The sequence below is a fragment of the Dermacentor albipictus genome, chromosome 8 (assembly GCF_038994185.2).
Source record: "Dermacentor albipictus isolate Rhodes 1998 colony chromosome 8, USDA_Dalb.pri_finalv2, whole genome shotgun sequence".
NCBI classification, from domain to species: domain Eukaryota; kingdom Metazoa; phylum Arthropoda; class Arachnida; order Ixodida; family Ixodidae; genus Dermacentor; species Dermacentor albipictus.
Window position 1 is genome coordinate 129244506 of NC_091828.1, and position 27082 is coordinate 129271587.

At 47.1% G+C, this 27082-nt stretch overlaps 1 protein-coding gene and 1 long non-coding RNA gene across 2 annotated transcripts in view; both read right to left on the bottom strand.

The window, feature by feature from the left end:
* wge (winged eye) overlaps window positions 1–27082 on the bottom strand; it is a 215585-nt gene that overhangs the window by 94894 nt on the left and 93609 nt on the right. The window lies entirely within an intron of this gene.
* On the bottom strand, window positions 14193–16562 carry LOC135918947 (uncharacterized). Its single transcript, XR_010569834.2, has 3 exons — window positions 16243–16562; window positions 15262–15400; window positions 14193–14270 (listed from the first exon to the last, which is right to left on the bottom strand). It is a non-coding gene; the product is annotated as an uncharacterized lncRNA (long non-coding RNA).

Genomic DNA, 27082 nt, shown 5'->3' on the forward strand with positions numbered 1-27082 from the left:
CCTTGTCAACTGGACACAGTCCGTGTCCCCCTTCACTGTGTCCTTGTCAATTGTGCGCGCAAAAATATTTTACTATCACGACAAAATTGGACGCAAATGATGGAAACAAAGGATCATGGATATTTACAAATACGGCGAGAAAGGGATCAGGAGGGACAATCTGTATGATAACACAAAGGGCATGTGCCTTGCTGCTAAAGGCCCGAGCTTGATATTTGTGGACATGTAAAATATGTATATACCGGAACAAGCATTCGCAACCGGATGAGGCGTCTGCCGCAACAAAAGCATGGAAATGATTCAACACACCGTAATGGAATGCCAAGATATTCACCAAAAAAGACCCGTAGGAAACGAAGTCGACCTTCAGAAGCGCTGGGATTCAACGCGGATGAAAACATTAACTGGTCAGCAGTCAAGATAAGCAAGCGACGTTTAGAGTAACGGCGGAGAAAAAAAGCAGGGAATAGATCAATATAGCGGGGTGGTAAATCGTCGGAGGTAAATTTAGAATATAGATGGCCACTTTAATGAAGAGAACGAAGATAAATAAAAGATAGGCGAAATGCCAGACTGCAACAGATGCAGAGAGGCCTGACTAGCTCAAGCACGCTATTTTAGTCGCGCCCCGTTACAGCCCCGTTACCGGAGGGGATAACAACAGAAACCACCACACAACCATCATCATGGTACTCTCCGGTATCCCGGTATTAATGTTAAAACGTTTACGGACAAGCTGCAACCACGCGCGTGTGCGCACACCTGCTTGCATGCTACTCTGGTGTCTCGCAGCGAAACTGCGTTGTTGTTGTTGTTCGTCGCAGACTGTGGAAGGCAGACTTCTGACTTGGCGAGCGTGCAGCTGCGAGGAAGAGCGCCCAGTTCTTCGACTTTCTTTCTTGCGCTATAAGGACGCGGAATCGGAGAGGCGCCTCCTCGCAGTTTCCCACAGCAACAGCAGCGGCAGAATCGCATCGCCGTTAGCATCGCAACGCAGTTTCCGATAAAAGGCGGACGCCCGCGACGAGCCGCATCCCTTCCCACGAAAACGCCGCCGCCGCTGCTCGAGAGGCATAGCGTGCGGGGAGTCGCAGGCGGGTGAGAAATCGCCTAAAAGGGGGGGAAAGGGTCGAGTAATACCCGCTCCGTCCCGGCCAGCACGAGGCCGCGATGCGCCTTCGGACACGTAACCCCGGTTCGTTGAACCAGAAGCGCGCATATGCCGCGGGGCAAAAGGGAAGAGCGCGGAGAAGCAAAAGGGAAAAAAAAAAAAAAGAGTTGAGGCCCACGGGACCTGAGATGTCACGCTTTGTGCTACTACAAACGCGTCCTCTCCGGTTATCTGCGCAATAAATGTAAATAAAGCGTGAGAGAGAAAAAGGAAGAGAAGTGTGAAAGAGATCTTAAAAGGGATTGGGGGGGGGGGGTAATGATCTTTAACGTAACGTCACAGGCCACGTGACGTCGCATGCGGCTCTGCCAGGCCTCTTCCGTTTGCATCTGTCGGGCAGGAAACGGGCGCGGCCCCAGCACGCCAACATTTCGCAACACAGTGTTATGCACCGCGCCGCCGACGCTACAGCGTTCCACGAAGCCCGACTATTCGTGCATTTGTTTAACCTGGACCGGGCTAGTGCACAACGATTCTATTTCGATGCTATTCCTTTTCGCGCTCCGTCACTTTCGCCAGTGGTGCCAGCGACGCTCCTCCCACGTTATCATCGGGATCAGCCGGTCATGGACGGCATAGGATAAGAAAATAACTTCCACTGTACCAGCCCTGGAGTCGTATACAGTGAGTGTTCTCTTCGTCCGATTCTATTCATTCCAAATCAGTCCAGTGGGGCCGATGCTGATGATAGCGCGGGCGCGCAAGCAACTGACGAGTGTGGAATTTTCCACACTCGTCAAAAGAGCCGTTAAAAATTACACGAGACACGGGGGCCTTAATTGTCGAAAAAAAAAATCATTTTCGTCTCACATTCTTTCTTTCCCTTAGTAATTGATTCACATGACGCCCGAACTGCATGGTCAGAAGGATGGACCATTCTACGAAAGGAGTGTTGAGTGAACAGAATCCAAGAAAAAGAATCTTTGCAAAATATACGGCACTCGCCTACAGCCTTAAGCGTCCCGTCTCATTACGCGTACGCCGATACGTTTCGTGAGAGCACCCGTTGTACGAGTTGGGGTCGAGCATGAAATACATGGTAGCTGGCCCATGCCGTCGTCCGACGCATCCGCGCTAAGGACGTTGTTGAACGGTGGGACTTGTTCTCATCGTGAACGAGGAACATGGGATTTATTTACAATATCTACATGAAAGGTGGAGAACGTTACATTTCATCGGTCTAGCATGACTGAAAGAGAATGCACCCTGAACAGCCGACAACGGCTGCTTAAAAACACTCTGTCCTGCCTAGATTCCTTGGTGATGGAAAACGGCCGTTCAACCTTCGACCAATGAAAGCGTCCAAAGTCATCCTAGTCGACCCGCCTTTGAGGGGTAGGGTTCACACACTCACTTCCGCACTTTGGTTTCACTGAACACACCGAGGTGAGAGGGTTCTTGCAGACAGGGGTCTTGACCGGAGCAGGCGCCTCTTGATCGCAGAACTGACCCCGCAGTCAGTAGCCGCCGCGTCTGTCCATTGAATGTGACGACCTCAGGGGCCCGTGAGAAAGCACCGCAAAACATCCCTTCCAGGAGTTCCCCCGCTCCACGCAAACCGTAAAGGCGACAGCGAATCGACCAACAATACTCGGTCCGCCGAACGTGGCTAGACATACCGGCGCCGTTGGGCTGTTGAAGCGGCGCATTGTTGTCTTTACAAAGCGAGTAGTCGTAGCGGGCCGGGAAAATTTTGCAGGTCGGCACTCCTGCAGGCCGATCGTAACACCGTACACGACATTGCAGACGGGCGCATTCTTGGGCAGCACGACACAATTGCGGTATATCTCGCGTGTGTATGCTGCGATCCTTCCTCCAAAGACTCCTACGTGGTCCGCCCTATATTTATTTGCAACACTGCTAAGTATAATAGGGAGCCGGGACATCGGCGTTCCAAGGAACGGCACACTGGCGATGCAAGGAAATGGCTACCAGAAAAGTGACGCTGCTTCATTACAAATTACATGCAAATGCTTTTCGAGTGCTAGCGACCAACAATATCCCCCCCAGAAAGGCCAACTTCGGAAATCGCATCGAATATTGGATATTTTCTTATTTCTATACAAAGTGAAATATAAAGGCTGTTCTAAGTTCGTTTGGTAGTGAAATTAAAAAAAAAGGAAAACGGATATTTCCATTACATTTGATACATCTATGCTTACCACAACTGGCCGCCGCTCATCCATAGTGCACCAGGCATGATAATGACAGTAATGAAACAGAACAACAATATAAATTGCTGAGCGTAAATTGACACAACAAATTGGTCGGCTGCCTAAAAGAGAGACATACTGCTGGAAGTCATCAAGCAGACATCGTATGTGCCATGCGCTCGCTCATAAACTGCGGCCTCTGTGCAACAATGGCCGATCTTCTGCTGCATAATCGTTCGGAACAGTCACCACTAACGTCAGTATTTCCCCCTGTAGACTCCCATACGCGTTGCCATTCCTTATATTCGAACAGAAGCAAATATTCGACAACTTCGAACAGGGAAGTCTCGAGTCGAATACGAATTGAATAGCAAAGACTGTCGTATTTGTATTCGAAATTTCTAATAATCGCACACACGTACTTCTTACACTTTGCGTGGTAAAATATAACTCGTACACCAATGCATTTCGTCGCACACCTTGGGAATTAATGTATACGTCGAAACTGGTAGATACGTCTAGCGAACTCGCCGTCTACAACTCGTAAATGTAAATACGTGCCGTAAAGTAATTAGTAAAAGAGTGCATCAGTCGATTATAGTTCGATTTCTCGCGCTAGTAATGTGCGCTTTTCCTGCTAATCCAGCTCAGGGAGTAGAATTGTGCAATCTGACACGGTCAATTTCTAAAAGTTATTTTAGCATCAAAATAAAGCACCCCATACATATATCTGCGCGTTCTCGCGCATTAAAATTTGGCTGAAGTCCCTCGTGATCCCCACACTGTCCTCGCTGTTCGCGCGGCCCTTAATTGTTCAAAAATCAGCATCATACATGCCCACCTTTTTCAGCTCTTCTACGCACTCCGCTGACCACGCGCGAAGCATCGTTCCCAGGACCCCAACCCACACTTCTGGGCGATGCTCAGGAGTGCGAAGATTTTGCCGAAATCTGGGATAAACGCCAGCCCCCCCGAACAGCGGGCTGGCGCTGGTGTGGCGCCCGCAACAAGCACTGGCGCACAAAGGGAGGGGGGAATTCATAGCTCTTCTTTGCACCGCGGCAGCCGCGCATAATACGATTGGCGGCAGGCTGCGGCCCGCGTCAGTGACTGCCTCGCGCGACTGGTTCTCCTCTGGAACGATGCCACCACCATCACGATCCGCGTTTGTTTTGAACCCGCCCGCCGCATGGCCGCGCGGCGCTAGGCGACGCCGAAACAGCCTGCGGCAGCAGCACCCCCTGTGTGAAAACGGCCTCGCTCACCCGGACTGGCAAGCTCCGCCTCTTCGTCGCGTGGCGAGGAAGTTAATCAAGAACGATGGAAGAAAAAAGGAATACACCGGCGCGGCACGAAAGGTGGCCCGGACGAGGAAAGGGTCCCGGCACGGCGCGTCCGCCCTCTCGGCGTCTGGGACACCGAGGTGAGAAAGGAGCCGCGCTCGGCCGCCCGGGCGGTGATTGATCGGGCCATTGTGCGGCCCGCACGAGGCGCCGACCGACCGGACACGCGCGGACAGTGCAGGCTTGCGAGGCCATAGTATTCTACGGCAGTGAGTGGTCTGGCTGACTATGCGCAAAGAACTTGCTGGGACGAGAACGGGGATCCGAGGGACACGAGACGAGAAGGCGACACCACAGCGCTTGTGGTGTCGTCTTCTCGTCTCGTCTACGTGCTGCACTGTTAACACCAGGATGGAAAACCAACGAGCCCAAGCTGCCATTCTAGCATAATAAGGTGCCAGCAGATAACGACTCCAGGGAAAGCGTATAGGGGGAAGTCATTTGTAATTTTATTGCGATAGCAATTATGTGGACACCCCTGGCGCATTCCTGCCGTCGCCGCGAGGTTCCGTATAAAGTCGTATAAAAGCGATAAAATCGTCGCCGCGCGCAGTGTGCTGCATGTGCGAGTGAAAGAAAGCGCGCGAGGGTGAGACGGCGAACACGGCTCAGCCTCGAGCACTCTGTCCTGTCCCAGCTTCTTTCCGTGGTCTTGTTTGCGCCAGGGAACTGTGTCAAAGGATGTCCCAGCTATCATGCACGAAGATTTAAAGATATGCAAATGCCACATAGCTGGACAGAACCAGGGTAATATTGTTTGCTGTCGCTTGGAGACGCTCTGATTATTTTTTTTCATTCCGCCTAATTAGATAGTCTTAATTATTTAATCAACTCAAATTTTATAGTTAGATGAAAAGTGTCAATGAGAAAATTGTACAGCAACAAGAAGAAAAAACCCCGATACAGCTTTCTGTTCCTCAATACGTGTGTGTGTGTGTGTGTGTGTGTGTGTGTGTGTGTGTGTGTGTGTGTGTGTGTGTGTGTGTGCGTGCGTGCGTGCGTGCGTGCGTGCGTGCGTGCGTGCGTCGTAACAACGGCATATCACGTGAAAATGCCGAGTCGCCCTTCAAATCGCCTTCCGTCATTTGATGACAGCATCAATGATGATGATGATGTGTGTACATATGCCTCTTGTATAGGGCACGCAGATCCGTATTGCCCTATAGCCGAGAATATTTACAAAAAAAAGAAGAAAAAAAAGGAAAGGAAAGAGAAAGCGTCGCGATCCGCCCAGGTTCGTGAACAAGGGATGGCTCGATGCACCCTCCGTTAGACGGACGCTCCGCAGCCTGGTAGTGATGAACGATGACTGACCGCCGAGCAGGGGCGCTATTCTGTACATTCCGCCATTTTCTTATATGCGTGACGTAGGCGCGACGCAAACGAAATGGCGCTGGTGGCTCCGTTTTGCTTACGTAACGTGACGCCAACTTGACGTTTCGCCTAAGAAACTGAATGAAGGCACTGAATGTAGCGTTATCGGTAAAGCAAAACAGCTTTCCTCCGCAGTAAAAATAAAGCAGCTATCTCAAAGCGTACGATTATTGCGTCGAAAACGCTTCTCGCTTCCGTCGTCTGCTGCGCAGAAGCCGTCGTCCGCTTCAATAGCTAGGATGCGTGCCCTCGGAAAATGGAATGAGACATCGCATGTTGGCGCCAACGCGCTTGTTTTCTTGCTTGAGACAACATACGCGACCTACCAGTGGTAATGCGCGCACGTTCTGGGCAACGTTATCGCTATCTCGTGAAACGCAAGTGACTCAGCCCGACTCGGCTGGCTGAGAAACGGCCGAATATCACCGATAGCGTTGCGCGCGCCAGAGATATCCACTAGAGCGACGCAAGCGCCGGCGCTGCCATCTCTTGTTCATTTCGCTGGTTACTCGCACCGCGGGAGGAAACTTCAAGGCGCCGCCTTGCGTACATTTCTTTTTATAAATTAGAGAGAGGTCGTTGTCATAACTTTTGACTGTGCGAAAAAGCATTAATGTTGATTACAGTACAAATGCAGCAGCGTAAAGTGGACAACATTGCCGAAAGTTTGCTATGTCCAACCAATATTATTTAGTATAAACGCGTTCTTTTAAAGAATGATGGCCCCAAACAGAAATGCCAACACCACCCGAGAGCGATGCAAATGATATGAGCACGCGTTATGAACAAAAGATTTTCGTGGCGCCAAACGACGCGGAAAATGTGGCTATACGCATTCCTCTCGGCTGCCATTGCATATGGCTGCGCATTAGCATAATTCGCGCGGCTCGTCGCAGCAAAAATTATGGCGGAAAATCTCAGCAATGGCGGCCCAGCGCAACGTCACGCATCGTCAAAATGACGTTTACGAGACAGCCTTTCCTCTGACGCTGATCACGATATATTCCTTCAGCCAATCAGCAAGCTGGCATGGCGCATATCTATCTGGCATGGCGCACACAACGCGATGCAACGGCTGTTGCAGCAGAAATCAACCTAACAAACAAAAATCTGTAATAAATTTAAACCACCACGTCAGCCCAATAGGTTTGAAAGTGGAGGTGTCCTCAGCTTCCAAAGCTTTCCAATGCGCCAGGATTGCATTATGGATGCAGCGCATTAAGATACGGACCGGAAAGCCAGAACGACACGCTTATAACGTCATTCGCCCCTATTGGAAAAATCAGTACGGTGGTCGGCACACATGGCTCACAGTGGGCGAAACAAACAATTCCGCGCGTGAGAACTTGGATCCTCATACGTGCGGCCATCGCAGAGAGGTTGTCATAGCTTTCTGGTCCCAATAGTGTTCCATATCGGTATACGTAAGTGGTAATGCATACTGGAACCGTATTCTGTAACGGTTCCTTTGGGAACCGGTTCCTTTTGGCTGTTACGTCGGGATTACGTAACTCGGAGAAAAAGTGGAACGGGGCGGCGTGAGGGGAACCAATCAACGAGCGGCGGTCTGCCGGAAGATCACGTCATCATTTTTGTTTGTACTTGGGGGACGGTATAGCAATTAAAGGATGTTGCTGGTTTGATAAAAAACATTGGTTTCTACAGAACACTTGCAAATATATTTTCAGTAATAAATGTGAGCTTGCGGCGCAGACCGCTACTGGGAGTTGTAAGTTTATTTGTGTTGTTTTCTTATTTAGTCGCTAGGTGGTGTGCCATAAGCTATGCAAACAAGTTGCCTCGCTTTGTTTACGTTTTGGACTTGCCAGTTTGCGCGCCGCGGATCCAAAACGATGTCCTCGCAGAAGGTTAGGCTGCTGGGTCCTCATGTTTCAGCGAGGCAACGCGATATACTCGTGTCATTTGTTGAAGAGCACCCCTACCTTGCGAAGGCGTCGTGTGTGCTGGGTCAACAGCTGACGGCGGCGCGCAAGGAGGAGCTCTCGCAGCAAGTGATTGCCTTGCTGAACGCTGAGGGCCCGGCAGTGAAAACTACAGCCCAATGGCGCGGCGTGTGGAAGAAAGACGTGTATAACGCCCGCCGTGATGCAGCCAGGTAAGCACACTCGTTGACGGAGCTTTTGCGCACCATATTCTAACAAACGTGTTAATCACAGAGGAACCGGAGGAGGCAGCCTGCCCGGACCGCGAGGGCGGGCGAGCGCCATCGGAGTCTGCCCGCCGTTCTTTGAGCCCGACGAAGAGGTGAACATCAGGCGCATGGGTTTCAATAGGTCAACGCCAAGTCGACGTGCTGTCGCGATTCGCTCAGTCACCGCCGTTATGGCTGATGTGTGGTCGCGCGCTAGTGTTGCCGCTCAGAAGATGGCCCGAGCTTGAGCGGAAATCGTCAAGCTATTTACTATCGCTTGCGTCAAGTAAGGTCGACATTTTTGTTTAATACCTTTCATCAGTATTTCAGTCTACTCATTCAAACATTAGGGGGGTTAATAGAGTTGATTTTCCGGTCGGAGCCGGCGAAATGTCTGAGGTTGTATTTAGTGTGACGAGCATCGAGTGATTATTACAGAGTTTGAAACGAACAAAAGTGTGTGGTCCGGATGATATCCCTACATCATTCCTTATAAATTGCTCGGGCATCTTTGTACTTCTGTCGCTTATTTCAAAATTTCTTAAATAACAGCGTTGTTCCTGGTGATTGGAAACTAGCGCGAGTGGTGCCAATTCATAAGAGTGGACAGAGGAACAGAGTTGAGAATTACGGACCAGTATCCTTAACTAGCATTTTATGTATGTAAGGTTATGGCACATGTACATGTGTATACCTGCATCATGTCTCATCTTGATAACAATAACCTTCTTCATCCTAGTCAGCATGGGTTTCGGCAGGGTTTTTCGTGTACGACACAATTGGTTGCATTCACTCATGAGCTAGTCTCCGCAGTCGACAAGAAACAAATTGTTGATTGTATATTTCTGTATTTCAAAAAAGCTTTTGACGTTGTTACGCATAGTCTACTGATCGCTAAACTTTTACTTTACAAATTGGATGAGAAGGTTACCGCATGTATTGCCGAGTATCTTCGCTCAAGACAGATGTCTGTGGCTCTCAACGGATGTTCCTCTGAATACGTACCTGTGACTTCTGGGGTTCCCCAGAAGTCACATTCATGGCACCACTTCAGGCATTACATCATCATTTACAGCATGGTTTCCAAAAAGGATTTTCTTGCGAAACCGAACTACAAGAATTCACGTCAGACTTACACTTTCATATGAACAGTAATAAACAAATTGACTGCATCTTTTTGGATTTCTCGAAAGCATTCGATCGTGTAGCCCATAGTCACCCGATATCAAAGCTCTCAGCAATTAAACTCAACTCACTAACCCTATCATGGATTCGTAATTTTCTTACTAATCGCGAACAGTTCACTGTTGTTGCTAACTTTTCCTCTGGCCTCTTTGACGTCACCTCTGGTGTACCTCAAGGCAGTTTACTTGGGCCTCTTCTCTTTTTAATTTACATTAACGACTTGCCGAACAATATATCATCTTCTGTACGATTATTATTTCACAGATTTGTTCACACAGTTGGCCTAACCTTATCAAACCTGAAAGAAGCATCCTCGACGTCACAACGACTGAACTACACCCGAATTTATGGCAACACACAACGCTTTTAATTTTTCAACTTTGCCCCATGCGGTCCGTTTATGGAACGCACTACCAGATACCATTGCATGCCAATCTAAACACACTGCATTTCGCAATCTGCTAAGCAATCAATATGCCGTTTCAACCGTCTAAACACGCCATGTCTTTTGTAATTTACTTGCATTTTTTTCTACAAGTTAAAGAATTTCAGCGCTCCCAATTTTTTTACAATACTTACTACTGTATAACATGTAAAAACGTTTACAATGTTATTATGCTATTATGTTGTTGTTTACCATTTATTGTTATTGCTCTACATATTGTATTTGCTAATGTATTAATTTTCCATGTTCTGTGTGCACTCCTTTCATCATGCTGATGTTTATTTCTTTCCCGATTCCATACTAATATGTTACCGTATTTCCCCCTTACACTATGCCTTCTCGAAGGCCTGTAAGGTACACGTTAATAAATAAATAAATATTTAGAATGTTTGCAGATGACTGTATAGTATATAAGGTCATCAACAGCGAATTTGACCAACAAGCACTACAATATGATTTGGATTTGATTGCCACATGGTGTGAAAAATGGAAAATGTCACTGAATGAGCAAAAGAGTGTCCACGTCACCTTTACCGGGAAGCGCTCATATGACAGCAATCGTAACACTATAAATAATGCTACTCTTGAACAAGTGTGAGAATATAAATACTTAGGTGTATTTTTTTCTGCTGATCTAAGGTGGAACAGACACGTTACTCATGTTAGGAACAAGGCTGTCGGAGCATTAGGTTTCTTGAAACGTATCTTTAGTAGCTTGCCACAGAAACTTAGGGAGCAACTGTATTTCACACATGTGCGCAGTACACTAGAGTATGCGTGTGTTTGCTGGGATCCATATACTACAGAACTTGTAGATAAACGAGAAAAAGTGCAGAACAGGGCAGTTCGGTTTGTCCTTGGCAATTATGACAGGATGCTTAGCATGACAGAAAGCAAAAAGGCATTAAATTGGCATCTTCTCGAACACCATTGCCGAAACCTCAGATTAAAATTTGTTCATAACATATACCACTCTAATGCGGGGATAGCCAGGTAATTGTATTTTCAGCCGCCCACATGTTTCTCAAAGGCGAGATCACAAATTAAAAATGTGAAATTCCTTTTGACGCTCTATTGCATGAATTATGAAAAGTCATTTTTTCAGCTTTATTGTATGAATTATGAAAAGTCATTTTTTCAGCTTTCATTATTGATTGAATGAGCAAACACGACTGTAATAATAAAGATAAAGCTTTGTGCCAAATATGGCACACCATGAAGATGGCTGAGCGCTCTTGCTGCCATGGGCGGAAAACAAACCTTCACGGACGGTGGTCTTTTTAGTGCGATGTGGGGAATGAAATTAAACAGTTGTTTGCTGCGTTCAGGCACAGATGAATGTTGCACTTCCTCTATCTTACCAACGACTTGTTTGTGCAAGGTGGCCGCTTACATTGTTTCTTCTCGTCAAATTCTGGCCAGTGGCCGACTTCGTCAGATCGGTCCTCTTTGGGTGGCATTGCGGCCGCTGGTCCCTGTGCTTTTTTTACTTGAATCTGGAATTCGATGTCCCGACTAGAAGTCCTTCCTGGTCGCTAGTTGGGTAGGCACTTGTTATGCGAGGTAAGGCATTCTGCAATTTCTGCTTTTAAATGAGCCAGCGGTAGTACTTGTCTCCTCCTAAGCTGCTCCTGCACCCTCCTGTACAAGACCCATGCTGTTACTACCAATAAGTCTAGCATAGGCGTAAAAATTCGAAAGTGCCATTTCTTCTACCTCTGATATGTATGCAGTAAAGTCCAAACAGTGAGTGCAGCAGGTCAACACCACCCATGTGCCTGTTATGGACCTTTACTACACTGGGGCAATCAATTTCGCGAAACACCTTGGCGGAGGTCAACCAGCGCTTAGTCTTTTGGACTGGATCTCTCCCAACAAAGCTCGGCAGAAATGTCACTGCGCAGTTATCGTATCAACGCACACACGATAACTCCACGTCATGTATCGCGTTTGTGAGTGCCTCTGAAGCACCACGTCCTTTACATTTCAGTTCCTTTTCGCTTTTCAGGCGGCTGTTTGGTAGACAATTCGCCCTTACCGTACCGATCGTCAAAATTCCATCTTGTGATAGAGTGACCTGCAACTTCGGGCTATTGAACAGATGGCAGCACGTTACCATATTTTGTATTTCAGTTTCATACTGTGCCAAATATGGCACACACCGATTTCGGTTTCTCTGCTGTAGTTGCAGGCAAAATTGAGAAAACTAGTAACTGCCTTGAATTGACGAGACCAAAAAATATGCCAAAATAATTTTTCTATGCTTCTGCGGTCGAAATTTTCAGAGAAAAAAAAAAACAATTGCTCGTGTTTGCCCCCTCCAAGTTTCACGTTGCATCCCAAAATCTACTTCACCTCTGTTTTGCGTATCGCTCAAGAGATGGCAGCACTTGCCCGTAATAAGTGCGCATAACTATGAGATTTACTCTGATGGTATCACATTCTCAACTGGGAATCTCACACACGCGAAAAAGAATGGTAACTGGTATGTGCCAAATATGGGACGCCATGCAATAGAAGGTTAAAAGCGACGCTTTCCGCTACTCTTTCTATGTTCGTACTATAAGAGATTGAAATACTCTGCCACCTGACACTGTCTGTATTTGTTCAAATGATGATTTCTTCCATGCTTTACGAATGTAATTTTGAGTGTTCATTTATATGAGTTGTACCCTCCCTGCTGTAATGCCTGAATGGCGAAGCAGGTACCCAGTGAATAAAATAAAGAAATGTTTCATTGTCATGATTTTGTTTATATTGTGTTATAGCGTAGTTGCACCTTGTTAAGCAGCAATTACGAGCATTATGTGAAATCATGCGTGCAAGAAATGCAATGTTGAAGCAACTCTTGAGTTTAAACAAAGCAGTAGTAAGCATGAGTGTCTGCTATGTAAAGAAATCCTGCTCCAAAAAGTGCTTGGCATGTCTCGTTTGTTGCTGTACGTTTCAATATGTGCTATACAGATTGCTTTGAACGACATTTCAGTTGCTGTGCAACTTGTGCTGTGCTTGTGTGTCACACATGAACAGACACCTTCAGCTTTGGAACAATGCATACTGCACAGTAAAATAGGCATCGCAAAGCAATATTCAACTATGCAAGATTGGTTGCCATTCACCTTGGAAATAACCTTTATTTAAAGAAAATTCCCTGGCAAGACAGTATTCAAAAGCACAGTGAACAAAGCAAAGGAGTAACATAATGGCACATGGCTATTTGTCACTGCATGTGTATCTGTCATGCTCAACATAGACAAATCATGTGCTTTTCACTACCGCAGTATGCAGCATACTACGATTAGCCACATGTGAGCACACGCAATGTGTTATGTTGAAGTGCACGGCCTATTTACTTCATGAAAAGAAAAATAAAACATGTTCCACCAGCACATGTCTCCGCCTCATTTGCCAGCGAATGCGCCGGCGCACACTTTGCAGGTAGGCAATGCGCAAATTTCTGGGCAGCTGAAACACACCAACTATGGATTCGCCCACCGCACGACCTCATTGAAACAAAGCTCGAGAAGGCTGTACAGGGTGCGCCTGCGGTGGCACCTCTACTTGAAGCGGCACTTGTGCCTGGGCTGGCCGCTGTGCGCTGTCGTCATGTGCACCGTCATCATCTGGGTCGCCTGGCAGAGGCACGCCTGCTGCAAGGTAGAGGTTATGCAGCGCTGCACAAGCTGCAACAATAGTGGCTGCTTTCTGAGGCGAGTAGTGGAGCACCCGATACATCTGCAGGCATCGGAAGCGGCTCTTGACGACTCCTATGCACCGCTCAACGGCATTTCGCATTGATGCGTGTGCCTCATTAGAGAGTTTTAGCCCAGCGGGTTTACGGCCAGCGGAGCGGAGCGGGCGAGCGGAGACGCGACTGCGCATGCGCACCACGCTGAGGCGGCCAGCGGTTTTACGGAGCAGCGTTTACGCCCGCTGGAAAGCACTCCCCAGCGGAGCGTATACGCAGCGCGCGAGCGTGCGTAAGGGCGCGCGGGCGTGTATGGGAAATGCAAGACGGCAGCCGCGAACATGAACGCCGGCAGTTCTGCATCGAAAACGGCGACTGCCGCGCTGACCCGTACATTAGTACTCAGTACATTATTAACAAATAATGCACTGAGAACATGTAATATATCTTTATTCAACATTTCTTGCATAATAAAAGCAAGCGTAATTCAATTTCATTTCTCAGTAACTCCTATTCGAACCACTAGGTGGGGCAGCAGAACTCCCCGCTCTTTACCCCGCTCGAGCGGGTGATCCGCTGGGCTAAAATTCTTTTTTCGCGAGCCGCTCCGCTGGCGCAACGGTGGAGACCGCTCCGCTCCGCTGGCCGTAAACCCGCTGGGCTAAAACTCTCTATTATAGCGCCCCTCTGCCGTGAGGCGATTTGGGTGACCAGGCACAGGAGTCATGATCCATGGCGCTAGCCGGTACCCAGAGTCCCCTGTAAAGTGTTGCATGTTAGTGAACGAAATGGATACATTAAGGCGCAATGCAAGAACACAGTCTACGCCAGGGCCCTTTTACAACAGGAGCGGGTCTTGGATTTATTGTTGCAATATCTATCAAACATTGACCTTCCCGGAAAGTTGTAAAGAAAGTTCAACTCATTTTAAAGAAAAGCCCTATTTCACCTGTTGTCTTGGCTGCAAATCTCTATCTCAGGTTAAGTTGGACATGTAACATTTATTTCATACTCGTGGTTTTCTGCTCCGTTCATCCCATTTGCCCCTCCCTAAATGTACATCTTCCACTAAAACTTATTAGCTCTTCTCTCTTCAGAAGTGTTATTTTATAAAACACTTCTAAGGTCTACTCTCGAATATGCTGCCAGTATCTGGGATCCTTGCTCTACCTTTCGTACCTCTTCTCATGAAGGTACCCAAAATCGAGCTACCCGTTTGATCCTTTCTAATCACTCCAGCACCACATGTCGCTGCAACAAAAAAAAATCACACACATTGCGACACAAAGCAAAATAGCGCAACTTGCACCATTCTACAATATATACTACACCGATCACTAACGTCGATGCCGAAAGTTTCACGCACACGCTTATTCCTTTGTTCCAAGGACAGGGACCAGGTCCCCGAGTCCATTGTCACCAACCCTTTTCCACCATACTTGAAAACTGCCATTTCGACGTGTTCTGTAGAATTCCACCCCTGCCTGTAGCGCTCCACTTGGCATTCAGTGTATTGAAATTAATAAATAAACAGCATAACATGTCAGCTGTTGTATACATGCTGGTACAAATATCTGCCTTTTAAGAGAGACTTGTTTCTCTCGATAGTCGCTGCAGGTTCATTAGGTACCGCTGCATTCACAACACATTTCTAGCAAATCACGCTTTCTTAAAGTTTGCTGGATGCAAAACGATTTGACTGTGTATGTTTTACATGTGGAAGAAGCACTGCTACTTCAGGTGCACTTACCAAGCGAGACTTCTCCATGAAGTAACAGGCCACGAGTGAGGCGGCGGCGAAATGTAGAATGCCTCCAGACGAATGAATCATGGCACGATCCCGGAAACCGTGGGTCAATTTCCAGGATATTCAGCTTCGCGTCGCACACCTCATAAGGGAAAGCAAAGAGAAGGTGTCAGTGCCACTGCAACAAATATGTGGCACAACCTTTTGCTTACAACACTACTTGCCAAACAGTTACTGTTCAGTCAGTGAACACAATTACAGAAAAGGAGATATCAACATACGCAGTAGGCAGTTGAACTAATGATCAGCACGATAACAGTGTCATCTTAACCTACAAATGCAATGTTGGCATGTGTTCACATGCTCATGTATGGCGTGCGGTAACAACACAATGCGCAAAATAATTCCTTTGGTTTCTTCCGTCCATATTGTATAAGATTCTGCTAAAGAGTGAACCTATGTTTTTTTTTTTTTTTCAGACAAAGTGCCTATTACAAGCGAAAGAACGCGGAAACAGCATGTGCCGTATTGACAGCTAGAGCAAATGGGTGTCCACACATTCTCATTCTCCCTCACACCATTTTCATTGATGGGATGCTCCTTTTCGCGTTTACAGTCTGTTGGCCACAATGCTTTAGTTTTACGTCGAATAAGAATCACAAGGGCTCGTCTTCTGTTAGGATCGCTCGCAGACGAAGACTCCCTTCACTGCTACGGCGTCTATTCCGGTTTAAGTCGCGCGTAATGTGTTTACATTGTAGCATCGAAAAGGCTATTCAACTGTGATTGGAGAGCACTGAAAAAGTGCGGCCGTGTTCTATGCAAAGATCAAAGTCGTCATTACACATACAACACAAACGCTACTTTCTCTAATAGGAACGCAAGTATTGCCGGCAATTGATGAAAAATAACGAAACGAAGTTTTTTACAACGTGCACTCGCGCAAACACATATCGAAAATATTTGTCAATGAACAATACTCACGACCATGCAGTTGAGGGTGTAATACCCTTTACGGCTCCAGTACGATTCCGTTTCGCCGGGGCCGAGCTTCTTAGGGCGAACGATGGCTATCAGACTCCCGTCCACACATCCTAGAACTCCTGGAATTTTTCCACGGCTAAGAAAGCCTTCCTTGACGGCGGCTTTCTGTTGCGCCGTGGATGGGAATCTAACCCATCCTTTTTCCTTGCCCACAACCGTAATGGCCTTGGCGACGGCTGTAATGATCCGGCTGACCGAAGGCTACGACAGTGCAATCGCTTCTTCATTCCCGACGCACTGTTGAAAGCTCGCGGTGGCAAAAAACCGCAGCGCGCACAGCACTTTCATCGTAGTGTCGACACCACGCAATCTTTGAGGTCCGAGATGTCCTTCCAGCTCATCGCAAAGACGTCGCACTATGTCTTTGAAGAGCCTAAAATGCCTTCGAAACTCTTCTTCGGCCATGCCGAACGCGTCGCGTCGTTGCCTCTCGTCGCGTCGTTTTGTTTCGGCACTCGCCAGCAGCCCGACCAAGGGAGCCGCCATTGCCGTCTCTGTCTCGTCTCGTCTAGGTGCCGGCTCGTCAGCTGGCGCGAGATTAGCCGGCAGCCGCGGTTGCCCTAGCAACCCTCGACATCATGCTCGCCCCAGCGCGCGACTCTCAAACGAACCACTTCTCCGCGGTTCCGCTCCTAGCAGGGAACCGGTTCCTTTCCAGAAGATTGGCAACCTGTGTGACGTCATCAAAATTTGTCGTCCCGCCCACCAGGGATGACGACATCGAAGCGCCGACCAATAGCAACAGCCGAAAGGAACCGGTTCCCAAAGGAACCGCTACAGAATACGGCCCCTGGGACGTAAAAAAGTGCAGGAACCTGCGAAGACGCGGACACCTCTAATTCTCACCATCCCACCCCTCAAAACACTTTCAGAAGTAACAGAACACGGACAGGTAATATAACCTGGACAACACACGGATACACCGTGTGTAGGCGCTTTCGTAACATCTCAAGAAGCAGGAGCATGTAGCCAAGAAAGGATCAGGCATTTAAAAGAGACACCAAGGAGAATTACTAAATCGCTTTAGAGTGATAAGGTATTCTTTGAAAACCTTATTCTCCCCGAATTCGCGGTAATAAAGTCCATTATTACAAAAAATAAAGATCACAGCTCCGTTAGTATGATATTTATTATTATTATTTATCACACGGAAACGCCAGTGCGTTCGCGTGGCGTCACGGTTTTCAAAGCATTTTCTGGTATTCTATTCGGCTCAGTAAAAGTTTTTCACACTTGCCAAGTTCGGTCTTTAGCTCTCTCAGAAGGCAGTGGTTATCGATGAAGAGTTAACCGACCAAGCCCCCAGCAGAAGTGGTACGGGAACGTCATCACCCTTGAAGTCGTTCTCGTGCCTTCTCTTCCTTTGCGATTCGTAGTGTCTCGGCGAAACGTAGCTGACGCAGCCAAAACTCCGGATTGGGCACACACGTGCGCGAGCAGAAACTTGGTGGAGCTACGCGTCTCCCATTGAGCGAGTAGTGCACACCTCGAGAGAACCGGAAGCAAGAGAGGCGCCAGAGGGTGGCGCGCCGACTGCAAGCCGGAAGTCGACGCACGCGCGTGATGGCCCGAGACACTTCGCTCTGGCGTATCTTTGGACACGCGCTCGTGTAGTTATAGTCCTTCGGCGTTCTCGGGCAACAGCACTGGCCGACGAAAACTGCAGTGCAACCAAGTCCCCGGCATGACAGATTTCACATTCGCTCGAGAAACAAATACTCACGACGGGCCCAGCGTTGCTAACGACGGTGCTGAAAGAGGCGAGGCGCTGTATACTCCTAACGCTGCCGGTATAACCTAACGCGACGCAGCTGCATTTCCAATTTTTTTGCTCTCTCTCTCTTTCCACGAACAGAACCTGCCCAGTGACCTTGGCGCGGACCGCTGCAGCGAGACGCACGCTGAGCTCGTATTTCGCCAAGTTTGCCTTGAAGCTCGCAGGCGGCGACTTCCGGCAAAGCCGCCCGCTCGTGGCTTGAACTCTCTCGCCCCCCCCCCCCCTCCCCCCCTTGCGCGCACTCGTCGCATCGGTCCACGCTGCGCGAGACGCGCACTGTAACACCGTCCACTGATGTATGCAGCGTCCCTGCATAGGGCTTCCTGCACAGTGACACAAGGTCCACAGCGACTCCAGCTTTTGGGCACCGCAAAGCCGTACGCGCGGCCTACATTTCTCCGGAGTGCGCCCGCGACGTCTGCAGTGACGCGTGCCTTCTCTCCGTGTCCCTTCTTTTCGTCGCTCTAGCGCTGAGCACGGACACACTAGTGCGGCGAAAGCAACAAGTACCAGGAAAGGAAGCCCCCGTAAACGTACTACAGAAACGCAAACTGCAGACTGGTTTGTTATCAGATCACCTCGCGTATTTGACTGAACAAGCCGGTTCCATTGCGATTACGCCAATCGTCTAACCTATAAATATCGTTTACAGGTTTGTACTCGCTTACTTTATATTTATTTTCCGTTTCTGCACTCTCCCCTGGGATCTTTTAATCCCCTTCCCCCTTCCTACGCAGAGTGTATCGTGTCAGCGATCGTGTGTAAGCCGGCAAAAGACTGCCTTCCAATAAACAGCTTCTCCTAATATCTCACGTGTTAAACACATGGACACTGGTCAAAGAGCAACTGAAATCACAACGGGCCCTCGCATTAGTCACATGTGCGCTTCGTATACGGCACAAGTCCGTCATGCAGTTTGTGTCTTAACACAGCTGCGGAAGAATGAAAGCCCACTTCATCGCTCTGCTTCACTTCGCGTCCGTTCTTCTGCGCTGCTGCATGACGAACGCGTGCCTCTCAGCTGTGTCAAAGGAGAAATGCTACCCCGTTTCTCATTCGACGAGCGGCCAAGATGTCCGAAAAAATTCGCTGCCAAAAAAGAAAGAAGAGAACAAAAAAAAAATCAGAACTGCACTGTCACAAAGTTGCGCGGGGCATCTGCTTCGCTTTCACTGAACAACACGTCGGTCGGCGTTTCAGCCCGACTCGCTTCACGTGTTCCTTTTCTCTCTATTTGAAGAGAAGGGCTTCTTGACGAGTTCAGACTGATTGAGGGTTCGTTAGGATAGCTATAGGGGCTTGCTGGTACGGCGTATCTTATTTTGTTGTAGCGCAAGGTGAGGGACAGCAGAAAGGCACATCTGACACATGTGCCTTTCTGTTGTCCTCGTTCCGCTTTCGCTACAATTAATTAAGGTAGGGTTCGCTAGGTCTGGGCTTCTGGCCGCTTTCGTCTTTGTTGGCTTCTTATTGTATGACTAATAAAAATCGGGCCCCTCGGTTTCCTTTCTTCTCGTTTATATACATGATGGAAAACATAACGCAATGCTATAAACCGAAACTAAGGGCGCTTAACGCGATGATCAGATTAACCGTTTAGGTAAGCATTGGCTTTGTTACCTTTTGTTTCAAACTCTTCTTCACAAAAACCGGCATTTTCTTATCGGATAAAGAAAGCTGGGGTTTAAAAAGAAAACGGAGAGCGACAGTAATCTTTCTTTCTTTCTTAGTAGAGCGCTCGTGCGCTGCACTATACGTCAAACGGAAGGGCAACGTCCCCCAACATCCTCCTCATCTGCGCAGTGTCCCTCGAGCATCTCTGCATCTCCACTGTGAGAACGCCACACCTGTCAACTTCAAGATACCGCCGACACGACCGGAGACGAACGATTTTTGGTCTCCCTCTATCTCTTTTTAGTGTGCCCTGGGCGCGCACGTTTTGCGGGATACATAAGCATTTTATTACGATGGTTTACCTTTAGATGCAGCACACAATCCGCAACAAACTTTGAACAGCGTTAAACTGGGGAGCACCACATTGTTTCTCGCATATATGGCGTTGACTATGTTGCCGATTTTGCCTGGTATATAAACTTGCTTGACTAAACCTGCACGAACCACGTATCCCTATGTTGTCCTTTGATAACCTGGAGATGCCCGAGAATATATTTGGAGGCGAACATGAGCGAGAATTCGCACGAACAGAATTTTTGCAAGATCTCACGCAAATCTCGTAAAATTGCAAAACTAGTCCGAATTCGTAAGCTCTACGAAAAATTCGGGAGAGTTGGACAGGTATGGTCCGCCATTGGCAACATTTTTTCGCACAGAGGTTTTTTGATCAATAGCCACGTCGCACTTGAACTTTCAACGACCTTCGTAAACTGTCAGTTCCGCCGAGGTAGGCAGATGTCATTTAAATTATGTTCAATTCTCGGAGAAACGAGTGCTGAGACAGAACAACACGAGCCACCAAAACGTCTTAAAATTTAAATTCTGGGACTTTACGTGCTAAAACTATAGACGATATGTTTACGAGGCAAGCCGTGCTGGGGCCTCCGGATTAATTTAGACCACTTTGGGTTCTCTTTAACGTGCACCCAATGCACAGTACACGGGCGTTTTTTATTCGATCACGCGCCTTCGGGCTTATTAACGCAACGCCACAGCCACTATGCACCACCAGGCGGGTGCACCAAAACATCTAAGCACGCAACCCTTTCAATGTGCACTCCGACCAGCGTTGACAATTTTGCACGTACAGTCGGCCCCGAAAGTTTATGAACGCGGGATTTGCGAAGAAGCTCGACTTTCGCAAAGTCCTCGGGCCTCGAATTTGAAGCAGCCAGCTGCAGTAGCCTTTGCTAGCTACACAGCGATTCCGTTAAATTAGAAGCGCCACGCCTCAACAAAGAGGACGTTCACATTTGTTCGCATGTTCCGCACCGTGTACCTGGGTACACACAGTGGCAGTCAATGCCAAGCCGGGAGCCCGCTGCGCCAGGTGCCACGAAGTGAGCGCGCGTATGCAGTTCTCGGAAGCCACACCCAATTATTGTGTTGGAATGCCTTGCCGCGATAACTGGGAACGTGTTTGTGCGAATGAAATTTACCAGAAATATTGACCGTCTAATGAAATGTCATTACTCTTTCTTAGACAATTAATGTTTGCTCGTTTAAACAATGTTCTCACTTGCTAAGGAAACATATGCGTGGTTGACACACACATATATATATATATATATATATATATATATATATATATATATATATATATATATATATATATATATATATAATGAGAAGCCAACAAACACTGACACCAAGTACAACATAGGGGAAATTGCATGTGCTTAATAAGTGAAATAAAGTAATGATAAATTAATGGAAATTACAGTGGATGAAAAAACAATATCATATATATATATATATATATATATATATATATATAATGAGAAGCCAACAAACACTGACACCAAGTACAACATAGGGGAAATTGCATGTGCTTAATAAGTGAAATAAAGTAATGATAAATTAATGGAAATTAAAGTGGATGAAAAAACAATATCATATATATATATATATATATATATATATATATATATATATATATATATATATATATATATATATATATATATATATATATATATATATACACACACAGAGGGAATATTGCAGGAGGGCAAGACAAAACGAAAAACAAATACAATTACAGATAAACGAAGTGTCAACACAGTTACATATTTATACAATATTATTTGGAGTGGAAGGGGCAAAAGCCATCTGGTAAAAACATTACGAACAGACATACAGCACATAATGATCACATTGAAGAATTGCACTATATTAAAAAACGTACGCAAGATATTAACGGTGGGTGGAACGTAAGTTATTACGAAGTAACGTTGAAAAATTATTCAAACCGTTACAACTAGATATACATTCGGGTAAGCTATTCCTTTCTTTAACTGCCTGCGGGAAGAAAGAATATGTGAGAAAGTTTCTGTTGAAACGCTATCCTTGTGAGTTTAGTGTATGTTCGTGGCGTGAGTGTCTAGTTCGAAACTTATTTATAAACCTTGAACTGTCGATCTTCAGCTGCTTATATATGAAGGAGTTGGAACAGTATTTTTCTGGCGTGAGAATTCAGCGCGATTTCTTAATGTTACGAGTTCATATCTTTCAATTAATTCTGAGGGCGAATAGAATAAGCCATATTTGTTGTAGACAAACATACTGGCTTTTCTTTGCACACCTTCCAGCTCGTTAACTAAACTGTTTGTGACCGCGGGAACCAAACTACGTTAGCATATTCTAGTATAGGTCGAAAAAAGGTAATGTAAGATATGAGTTTTGTTTTAGGTGGTGCAGATTGGAGTCACCTTTTAAGGAAGAATAATCTCTTTAAGGCGGACGATGTAACATAGCTGTACGAGTGCCTCCCATTTAAAGTCATCTAAAATCACTAATCCAAGGCGCCTGTGCTGCTCGGCTGTAGTTGGTTGCACGTACGTCACTAATACTGTAGCAAAAATGTGGTATGTTTTGTTTACGTGTTATTCTTGGCAAAGCTGATTTTCTTACATTTAAAGTCATCTGCCGTTTCGCGCACCATTCTGTCACTAATATTAAGGCATTGTTGAGGATAATACGATCGGAAGGCGAGTTAATTTCTTTATAAACGATGCATTCATCGGCGAAAAGCTTTATGTTAGTTCTAAAGGATCAGGGTAGATCGTTCATAAAAATTAAGAATAATATAGAAGCCACGACGCTGCCCTGCAGTGCTCCAGATGCAACTTCTGTTACTTTGGATTTTTGCTAATTTACATTTACGAACTGCGTCCGTGTAATTAGGTACGCGCTAAACCAGTCTGTGCAAGGTACTAGCCCCATAGGCTAGTCCAAGAATTTTGTACGCACTTCTTGAATTGTTTAAATAAAGCTAATATTGGTTCATTTTGATTGATTGATTGATTGATTGATTGATTGATTGATTGATTGATTGATTCCGATCTTTAGACAAACATGCATGACCTGCTTCCCAAGCCTATTACGCTACGCCCTGAACCTCCAACCCCCGAAGGAAAAAAAAACAAAAAAACACGCGGACCTACACCGCGCGGTGTCGCCCTGCGCGCACACGAAATAGGGTGCCTCACACGAAAAGGAGGCGCAACAGGTGCGCTTCTCTCGCGTGGGCCGCGGTCAAAAGAGAGTGGGCGACCGTTACACGTCCCTCCCACTTCCGGAAGAGGGGAGGGGGGCAGCGCACCGCGGAACCGGAAGTTATTTCTGCGAGCACACACACACCGCATCTACGCAGCAGCAACGCTATAATCGGGCTGCGGTTCCCGGACACTCCCTCCCTCTCGGTCCAGCCAGCCCCATTTGTCGTCGCTGACCCTAGAGCGGCGCCCCCCCCCCCCCCCGACGGAGTCTCCTCTCCTCCCCCCGCGTGGAGCATTACCGCGTTTTCTCGCCCGTTATCCACGCTCCAATCCCACCACGTGTGGGCCGGCGGGCGCCACCTCAGTTCGGTGGACAGGGAGGGCGTTTTGCTGTCCAGACCGAAGTCGAGGCGAACCGACAGGGGCGGAATGCGATAACGTCCGCATTCATTGCTTAAATTGGTTATAAATGTGTAGAAGGAAACCCGTACGAGTTTCTCAGAAAAGCCTTCGCCATCGAAGAAGATTTCGTCCGTGGTCCGGCGAACGAACGCAGGTTGGCAGCGCGCCGCGGGAGCTGCCTAATCTTGGAGGTGATGCCGAGGAGCCGCGCTGGTTCTCAACGTTCTGGGTCGTGCGTCACTTCCGGCAACCTGCTACGATAGCGCCTTTCTCTTTCTGCCCCCCCCCCCCGACCCCCGCCTTCAGTTTCGGTATATGAAACGCTTATGTTTGCGAGCTTCTCGTGAAGCATTTACTCGTGTTTTGAGACGTAAAATTTTGCATATCTGCACAATCTGAAAGCAGGGTTTCTTTACGTGGCCAAAAGTATTGTTACAGCTGGTCTTTACCTTAAAAACTCGGCTTTTTGAACTAATCCAAAGGATTAAAGCTTCCCTTACCCTCACTCCAACTGTAGTGTCCCTGTATTTAGAAAGCTTAGCTTCGGGATATCAAAACCAACCTTCAATCGGAAGGTACATCATTCACTTACCTGTTGTTGTTTATGTGTCACCACATACTATATACTAGCATGATTATGCAGCGCTCTTCGTGTATTTGCATTTATTTTAATTTGTGAAACGGTACCTTGGCTAATAAAATTCAATTCAAGCTCAAGCCCGACGCTCTTTCTCAAAAGCAACCGCAGCTTGGCCAGTTCTGAGCAATGAGCATCCGTGGCGCGCCGCGCGACGTCGCCGTAAATAGCAGCCCGGCTGACTGATGTCGCGTTGACCTGGCGACGGTAAGTTTAAAAAAAAAATTTGATTGCTTTTGAATCTTACCGCACATTCGTGGCTGAAGACATGATCTTATTATTTATAACAACGACAGGGCCCCGCAATCGAAAGCGGGCGCCTGGAGTAATTGCCCTTCCCAGAATACAATAATGCTTCAGCATGAAGAATATCGGTCCGTACCAGACACGAGAAACATCTCTTACGCAACCGCTGTCTGTGATCGGCCATCGCTGAAGCGGTGGTGGCGTTGCCACGCCGAAAGCTATCAAGAGTACACTGGGCGACCGGACACCGGTACTGCCTTACGTAAGAAAATGTCAGTAAACACGCAGGTCCCCAGTATTTCGCCACAACACGCGGACTCATCTTCTCGTCTGAGTGTTTCATAAGATTAATATCTCGTGCATCCCCCTCCAGCGGCTATCGTTCAAAAGTGGTTGGCCAATCAATGCTTCACGTAACGAACGGCTCTCCGTTCTGCAACGCTATACGGCAAAGGTTCCTCGCCCCCGGGTCGCCGGCGGTCCAAACGTCTCGAAGAGCCCAGCTTTCGCGACCTCCTTTCACGCTCGGAAAAATACACATTTATGTAGCACGTATAGAACAACAGAAAGCTGTATCGGGAGTGTTCCATGTCGATCTACAATTTTCTCATTGACACTTTTGATGTAATTATAACATTTGAGAAGTTAATTAATTAATTTAGACTAATTATCTAGTTAGGTGGAACGAAAAAAAAATAGTTTGAGTATCTCCAACCATCGGCAAACAACATTACCTTTGTTCTGTCCAGCTACGTAGCATTCCCATATTTGTAAACTCTGGCTAAAGTTAGCTGGGACACCCTGTATAGTTGTACCGGTGCCACACGGTCACTTGTGATCGCGATCGACCCCGATCCAGATCGAATTTCTTGATCGCAGTCGACAACGATCACTGCTACACGGTCCAACAACGATCCGGATCGAGCTGGGGCATCTACATAGTCTAGGTGAGCTCTGGCGTACTAGAATGGGTCAAGCACCTTGTCAAATCTAGGGTAAAAATCTTAATATAAAACTGTTTTCTTTAAAGAAAATATTGTTGCGTTTGTCATTGCGTGTAAGGCTATAATATCGTCTGCTGTCACACGATCGCGATCAAGAGCCTGGCTCGCAATGCACAGGTCGCGATTGTTTGGATCCGGATCAAGCAAGTTCGCGATCGAAAGTGACCGCGTAGCAGCATGCACTCCATCCAGATCGCGCTCGATCCGGATCAGGCCTGAACGCGATGAAAATTGAGCGTGTGGCACCGGAATGAGAAAATTGTGGAACGTTCCTTTTGGGAAGTGAGCAGAAGTTGCCCAGACCGCGATGTTGGAAAGGAGGCGCCTCGCTTCGGATCGCACCATGTACGGCGGCAATGGGGCGCCGCGGGCTTCGTGGCATAAAAATAGGAACGACAGCGGACAGAGCTACTCGGTCAGCTGAAGAAGACGAGCACTGTTTTAACAATAACAATCCGGGACACAAAACGACCGCTTTGGTAAATTTCCGAAAGTATCTGCTGCTTCTTTCGTTTAATTATTAAATTATTTAATTCTAACTTATTTCTCAATACCCTTCACATTACATTGATTGTGCTGCTTTTATTTTTATTTCTCATTATTATTATTTTACGTTGCGAAACTTATCGCTAGCGAGCAGCGGAAACCGCAAGGGAAGGTTAACTCCCGCATTCATAGATGCATCTTAACTCTAAGTAAGCTCATGCGTGACTTGGATCTTAATTAATACCTGGCGTGAACGTGCCCACGACGCTCATTGCGCTTCCTTCGGTGCGTTCACGACAGCGTTATTTAGATCATAGTCAAGTACGGACTTCAAGTTAAGATGCATCAACGAATGCGGGGTTAAGGAGAAGTTCGGTCTAGAATGAAATAATAAACCGACGCAGCATAACACAGTCTATGTAGAAATTTTGCAAATGTCTCACTAACAAAAATACCCATTCATATTTGACTATTCCAAATAATGCTGAACTTGGCTATGATATCATTCAATAATAATTAAGAAAAGAAGCCTGTAAAACCACTTGCCCCTCGGGCAATCTTCAGTCAACACCACTGCTTGAAAACAAGAACAATAACGAGCCTCCAGAATTGATTGGCCGGCGTATACGTGGGTTCGTTTGCAAATCGGTCTCGAAGTTTCCCGATAGCCTGACGAATAAAAAAAAACACCCGTCAGGACAGTTCAGTCGTCCACGCACATGCACACGGCACGAAGCTTCCGACCACAGTCACGTCAGCTGCACAGTGAGTTTCATGAACCTATTGGCATAAAGTTTACCAAAAAAGACACGTCGCCTTCGTGTGCCGCTAATACGGAAGATGTAAACACAAAAGATTAAGTTACTCGGTTTTACGAGCGAAAACCTCGATATGCTTATGAAGCTCGCCGTATACTCTTAAAAGGACACTAAAGGTTAAAATTAGGTCAACGTGGGCTGTTGAAATACCATCCCAGAAACCTCGAAATGCTTGTTTCATGCGAAGAAGAGACTTTTATAAAGAAAAAAATGCGTTCTCAAGCGTCCGCATACCT